This window comes from Heptranchias perlo, unplaced genomic scaffold (assembly GCF_035084215.1).
Source record: "Heptranchias perlo isolate sHepPer1 unplaced genomic scaffold, sHepPer1.hap1 HAP1_SCAFFOLD_436, whole genome shotgun sequence".
NCBI lineage: Eukaryota > Metazoa > Chordata > Chondrichthyes > Hexanchiformes > Hexanchidae > Heptranchias > Heptranchias perlo.
This window is the reverse complement of record NW_027139449.1, coordinates 165,001-172,500: the sequence shown is the minus strand read 5'-3', so window position 1 is coordinate 172,500 and position 7,500 is coordinate 165,001.

Sequence of the window (7,500 nt, the reverse complement as noted above, 5' to 3'; positions counted from 1 at the left end):
AAACGGAGCCGGGTCGGCCCAGTTTAAAACGGAGAAGAGAGTGCTGCCCTCTGCGGGTGAAAACATGGAAGTACGTTGGTTAATGATTTCCAGTTCACCCCGCTTGGTCAGGCCCACTCGGAGGCGGATAACTCCGGAACGCCGAGGCCGATTTCCTGCGGGTATGGCTCGTTGCGTGCGGCAGGAGGCGGCGCAGCGTTCGGTACCGAGCACTCGGAGGTGCGGTGCTGCCCGCCGGAGTGACAGCGAAAGGCTGCGCACCGCTTTCCGCCTGCTAACTCGGCGTCCGTGAGACCGACCGACTCCGCTTTAGCACCGGAGCTAGAGTGGGGCAAGGGGCACCGAAGGGTACCGGAACGATGACGTTCGCACACCGGGAAGTCGAGTGCCGGGCCGCCGAAAGCGAGCAGGGTGCCACCGCTCGGGGCCCCGGTTTGTCCGTCCCACCCGGAGGCCCATATCTCCGGAAGACACAGGCCGATTTCCACCGGGTATGGCTCGTTGTGTGCGGCCGGACCAGGCGCAGCGGACGGTACCGAGCACTCGGAGGTCGGGCGCTGCCCGCCGGAGGTACAGCGAAAGGCTGCAAACCACTTTCCGCCGCCTCCCTCCGCGGGCGTGAGACCGACGGTCGTCGGGTTTGTTTCCGCGGCTAGAGCAGGACGAGGGGCAGCGAACGGTACCGGAAGGAACCCGGTCGCACACCGGGAAGTCGACTAGCGGGCCGCCGAAAGCGAGCACGGGGCCCCGGTTTGTCCGTCCCACCCGGAGGCCCATATCTCTGGAAGGCACAGGCCGATTTCCACCGGGTATGGCTCGTTGTGTGCGGCCGGACCAGGCGCAGCGGACGGTACCGAGCACTCGGAGGTCGGGCGCTGCCCGCCGGAGGTACAGCGAAAGGCTGCAAACCACTTTCCGCCACCTCCCTCCGCGGGCGTGAGACCGACGGTCGTCGGGTTTGTTTCCGCGGCTAGAGCAGGACGAGGGGCAGCGAACGGTACCGGAACGAACCCGGTCGCACACCGGGAAGTCGACCAGCGGGCCGCCGAAAGCGTGCTCGGGTCCCCGGTTTGTCTGTCCCACCCGGAGGCTGATATCTGAGGAAGTCCGAGGCCGATTTCCTCCGGCTAACTCGGCGGGCAATGTGTCCCCCCCACCATCTTCGGCTGATTACCGTGGCTGGACCGGATCAAGGAGCAACGGAACCGTGCCAGAACGACGTCGGTCGGACGGCGTGAACTGATAGTGCCGAGGCCGGAAACCGAGCCGGAAATGTGCACCGATTTATTGGTCCCACTCGCAGGCCCATATCTCCGGAAGGCCGAGGCCGATTTCCTCCGGGTATGGTTCGCTGCGTGCAGCCGGAAGGGGAGCAGCGGACGGCACTGAGCAGCCGGAGGTGCGGCGCTGCCCGCCGGAGCTGCAAGCGAAAGGCTGCGCACCGCTTTCCGCTGGTTAACTCGGCAGGCCGTCAGGCCGACCGACTCCGCTTCAGCACGGGAGCTAGAGTCGGGCAAGGGGCACCGAAGGGTACCGGAAGGATCACGTTCGGACACCGGGAAGTCGAGTGCCGGGCCGCCGAAAGCGAGCTCGGGGCCCCGGTTTGTCCGTCCCACCCGGAGGCCCATATCTCGAGAAGGCACAGGCCGATTTCCTCCGGGTTTGGCTCGCTGCGTGCGGCCGGACGAGGTGCAGCGAACGGTACCGAGCACTCGGAGGTGCGGCGCTGCCCGCCGGAGGTACAGCGAAAGGCTGCAAACCGCTTTCCGCCTCCTCTCCCCTCGGGCGTGAGACCGACGGTCGTCTGGTTTGCTTCCGCGGCAAGAGCAGGACGAGGGGCACCGAGCGGTACCAGAACGAACCCGGTCGCACACCGGGATGTCGAGTGCCCGGCCCAAACCCGCTACCCCCCCCCCCACCCGAAAGCGAGCCACGGTTTGTGGATTAAAAGTGAAGCGGCAAAGATTTGTAAAACAGCGTGAAATGATGAACCAGAAGCCCAAAGTAATGGTGGGAATAAAAGTTCCGAAATGTGAAATGGTGAACCAGAAGTTGTGTGAACTGTTTAACCCAAAGTGGCAAAAATGGATTAAAAGGGGTGAAATGATCGACCGCAAAGCAGGGCAAGCATTAAACAAAAGCAGCAGCATTTTTTAAAAAGGGACAAATGGTTTACCAGAATCCCAAAAGAATGCTCAGAGACTTAAGTGCCAAAGGGGCAAATGGTTAACCAGAAGCTGGGTGAACTGCTTAACCCAAAGTGGGAAAAAGGATAAAAAAGGGGTGAACTGATCAACCAGAAGTCGACAACAATGTGCGGCGATTAAGTCTGAAAGAGGGAAAGGTTGACCGGAAAGCAGGGAAATGATTAAACAAAAGCAGAAAAATTCAGTAAAAAGGGGCAAGTGGTGAACCAGAAGTTGGGTGAACTGCTTAACCAAAAGTGGGAAAGAGGATTAAAAGGGGAGAAATGTTGAACCAGATGTCGAAAACAATGCGCGGCGATGAAGTCTGAAAGAGGAAAAGGTTGACCGCAAAGCAGGGAAAGGATTAAACAGAAGCAGCAATATCTTTTAAAAAGGGACAAATGGTGAACCAGAATCCCAAAAGAATGCTCAGAGACTTAAGTCCCAAAGGGGCAAATGGTTAACCAGAAGCTGGGTGAACTGTTTAACCAAAAGTGGGAAAAAGGATTAAAATGTTGTGAAATGATTAACCAGAAGGCGAAAGCAAAGTGCGGCGGCGAAGTCCTAAAGGGGAAAAGGTTGACCATAAAGCAGGGAAATGATTAAACAAAAGCAGAAAAATTCAGTAAGAAGGGGCAAATGGTTAACCAGAAGTTGGGTGAACTGCTTAACCAAAAGTGGGAAAGAGGATTAAAAGGGGAGAAATGTTGAACCAGATGTCGAAAACAATGCGCGGCGATGAAGTCTGAAAGAGGAATAGGTCGACCGCAAAGCAGGGAAATGATTAAACAAAAGCAGAAAAATTCAGTAAAAAGGGGCAAATGGTGAACCAGAAGCTGGGTGAACTGCTTAACCAAAAGTGGGAAAAAGGATTAAAAGGGGAGAAATGTTGAACCAGATGTCGAAAACAAGGTGCGGCGATGAAGTCTGAAAGAGGAATAGGTCGACCGCAAAGCAGGGAAAGGTTTAATCAAAAGCAGCAATATCTTTTAAAAAGGGACAAATGGTGAACCAGAATCACAAAAGAATGCTCAGAGACTTAAGTCCCAAAGGGGAAATGGTTAACCAGTAGCTGGGTGAACTGTCCAACCCAAAGTGGGAAAAAGGATTAAAAGGGGTGAAATGATTAACCAGAAGGCGAAAGCAAAGTGCGGCGGCGAAGTCGTAAGGGGAAAAGGTTGACCAGAAAGCAGGGAAAGCATTAAACAAAAGCGGCAACATTTTTAAAAAAGTGGCAAATGGTTAACCAGAATCCCAAAAGAATGCTCAGAGACTTAAGTCCCAAAGGGGAAATGGTTAACCAGAAGCTGGGTGAACTGGTGAACCAAAAGTGGGAAAAAGGATTAAAAGGGGAGAAATGTTTAACCAGAAGGCAAAAGCAAAGTGCGGCGGCGAAGTCCAAAAGGGGAAAAGGTTGACAAGAAAGCAGGGAAATGATTAAACCAAAGCGGAAAAATTCAGTATAATGGGGCAAATGGTTAACCAGAAGCTGGGTGAAATGGTTAACCGAAAGTGGCAAAAAAAGATTTAAAGGGGAAAAATGATTAACCAGAAGTCGACAACAATGCGCGGCGATGAAGTCTGAAAGGGGAAAAGGTTGACCACATAGCAGGGAAACGATTAAACAAAAGCGGCAACATTTTTAAAAAAGTGGCAAATGATTAACCAGAATCCCAAAAGAATGCTCAGAGACTAAGTCCCAAAGGGGAAATGGTTAACCAGAAGCTGGGGGAAATGGTTAACCAAAAGTTGCAAAAATGATTAAAAGGGGTGAAATGATTAACCAGGAGGCTAAAGCAATGTGCCGCGGTGAAGTCTGAAAGAGGGAAAGGTTGACCAGAAAGCATTAAACAAAAGCGGCAACATTTTTTAAAAATTGGCAAATGATTAACCAGAATCCCAAAAGAATGCTCAGAGACTAAGTCCCATAGGGGAAATGGTTAACCAGAAGCTGGGGGAAATGGTTAACCAAAAGTTGCAAAAATGATTAAAAGGGGTGAAATGATTAACCAGAATTCGAAAATAATGTGCGGCGATGAAGTCCTAAAGGGGAAAAGTTTGACCACAAAGCAGGGAAAGCATTAAACAAAAGCGGCAACATTTTTTAAAAATTGGCAAATGATTAACCAGAATCCCAAAAGAATGCTCAGAGACTAAGTCCCAAAGGGGAAATGGTTAACCAGAAGCTGGGGGAAATGGTTAACCAAAAGTTGCAAAAATGATTAAAAGGGTGAAATGATTAACCAGGAGGCTAAAGCAATGTGCCGCGGTGAAGTCTGAAAGAGGGAAAGGTTGACCAGAAAGCATTAAACAAAAGCGGCAACATTTTTTAAAATTGGCAAATGATTAACCAGAATCCCAAAAGAATGCTCAGAGACTAAGTCCCAAAGGGGAAATGGTTAACCAGAAGCTGGGGGAAATGGTTAACCAAAAGTTGCAAAAATGATTAAAAGGGGTGAAATGATTAACCAGGAGGCTAAAGCAATGTGCCGCGGTGAAGTCTGAAAGAGGGAAAGGTTGACCAGAAAGCATTAAACAAAAGCGGCAACATTTTTAAAAGTGGCAAATGATTAACCAGAATCCAAAAGAATGCTCAGAGACTGAGTCCCAAAGGGGAAATGGTTAACCAGAAGCTGGGGGAAATGGTTAACCAAAAGTTGCAAAAATGATTAAAAGGGGTGAAATGATTAACCAGGAGGCCTAAAGCAATGTGCCGCGTGAAGTCTGAAAGAGGGAAAGGTTGACCAGAAAGCATTAAACAAAAGCGGCAACATTTTTTAAAAAGTGGCAAATGATTAACCAGAATCCACAAAGAATGCTCAGGAGACTAAGTCCCAAAGGGGAAATGGTTAACCAGAAGCTGGGGAAATGGTTAACCAAAAGTTGCAAAAATGATTAAAAGGGGTGAAATGATTAACCAGGAGGCTAAAGCAATGTGCCGCGGTGAAGTCTGAAAGAGGGAAAGGTTGACCAGAAAAGCATTAAACAAAAGCGGCAACATTTTTTAAAAATTGGCAAATGATTAACCAGAATTCCAAAAGAATGCTCAGCGACTAAGTCCCAAAGGGGAAATGGTTAACCAGAAGCTGGGGAAATGGTTAACCAAAAGTTGCAAAAATGATTAAAAGGGGTGAAATGATTAACCAGGAGGCTGAAGCAATGTGCCGCGGTGAAGTCTGAAAGAGGGAAAGGTTGACCAGAAAGCATTAAACAAAAGTGGCAACATTTTTAAAAATTGGCAAATGATTAACCAGAATCCCAAAAGAATGCTCAGAGACCAAGTCCCAAAGGGGAAATGGTTAACCAGAAGCTGGGGGAAATGGTTAACCAAAAGTTGCAAAAATGATTAAAAGGGGTGAAATGATTAACCAGGAGGCTAAAGCAATGTGCCGCGGTGAAGTCTGAAAGAGGGAAAGGTTGACCAGAAAGCATTAAACAAAAGCGGCAACATTTTTTAAAAATTGGCAAATGATTAACCAGAATCCCAAAAGAATGCTCAGAGACTAAGTCCCAAAGGGGAAATGGTTAACCAGAAGCTGGGGAAATGGTTAACCAAAAGTTGCAAAAAATGATTAAAAGGGGTGAAATGATTAACACAGGAGGCTGAAGCAATGTGCCGCGGTGAAGTCTGAAAGAGGGAAAGGTGACCAGAAAGCATTAAACAAAAGTGGCAACATTTTTTAAAAATTGGCCAAATGATTAACCAGAATCCCAAAAGAATGCTCAGAGACTAAGTCCCAAAGGGGAAATGGTTAACCAGAAGCTGGGGGAAATGGTTACCAAAAGTTGCAAAAATGATTAAAAGGGGTGAAATGATTAACCAGGAGGCTAAAGCAATGTGCCGCGGTGAAGTCTGAAAGAGGGAAAGGTTGACCAGAAAGCATTAAACAAAAGTGGCAACATTTTTAAAAAAATTGGCAAATGATTAACCAGAATCCCAAAAGAATGCTCAGAGACTAAGTCCCAAAGGGGAAATGGTTAACCAGAAGCTGGGGGAAATGGTTAACCAAAAGTTGCAAAAATGATTAAAAGGGGTGAAATGATTAACCAGGAGGCTGGAGCAATGTGCCGCGGTGAAGTCTGAAAGAGGGAAAGGTTGACCAGAAAGCATAAACAAAAGTGGCAACATTTTAAAAAATTGGCAAATGATTAACCAGAATCCCAAAAGAATGCTCAGAGACCAAGTCCCAAAGGGAAATGGTTAACCAGAAGCTGGGGGAAATGGTTAACCAAAAGTTGCAAAAATGATTAAAAGGGGTGAAATGATTAACCAGGAGGCTAAAGCAATGTGCCGCGGTGAAGTCTGAAAGAGGGAAAGGTTGACCAGAAAGCATTAAACAAAAGCGGCAACATTTTTAAAAATTGGCAAATGATTAACCAGAATCCCAAAAGAATGCTCAGAGACTAAGTCCCAAAGGGGAAATGGTTAACCAGAAGCTGGGTGAAATGGTTAACCAAAAGTTGCAAAAATGATTAAAAGGGGTGAAATGATCAACCAGAAGTCGAAAATAATGTGCGGCGATGAAGTCCTAAGGGGCAAAAGTCACCCAGAAGGCAGGGAAATGATCAAACGAAAGCAGCCAAAAAATTATTAAAAGAGGGGAACTGATGAACCAAAAGATGAGAAACGGCCCGCAGAGACTAAGTCCAAAACGGGAACTGGTGAACCGGAAATGATTAACCAAAAACTAAGTCCGAAGAGGGGACTGGTAAACCAGAACTGAGTAACCCGATTTTTAAAATTAATTATAAATGGGGAAACGATTGAGCAAAAGGCGGAAATTAAGTCACAGGGACCATGTCCGAAAGGGCAAGAGGGTTACCCCGTAGGGGGCATTCGTCAACTCAATCTGAAAACTTTGGAGGCAAATCTGACCAAAATGCGGAAATCGGACCACACCGCGAGGGGCGCCATTCGACGGGGCAGGTTAGACGCGTCGAACGGTACCTGAAGGTCCCGGCTGCGACACGTGAGTCCGGAGATATGGCCAGTCAAAGTCTGATGGAGGTACCGAAGCCGAAAAATCGAAACGCGTTTGCGGCGATTCGGTGTCAGAGAGTCGGTCACGAATTCAAATTCGTCCCGCTGATTCGCCAATTGCCAGCCGGTTCCGGGGGGATTGGCGGGGTACCTGCAGGATAGTAAGAGGTGGCATGTCGAGACTTAGCCTGTTTACCAGACTTGTGTCTAGCGCCTCCAGGTCTGCAGAGACCGACCCGGGCTGCCGCCCAACCGACTTTTAAGCCTTTTGGGAGTGGGAATTTTTCCCATTTTTCCCATTTTTCGGGTTTTTGGTCGGGCTTGAAAACGGCG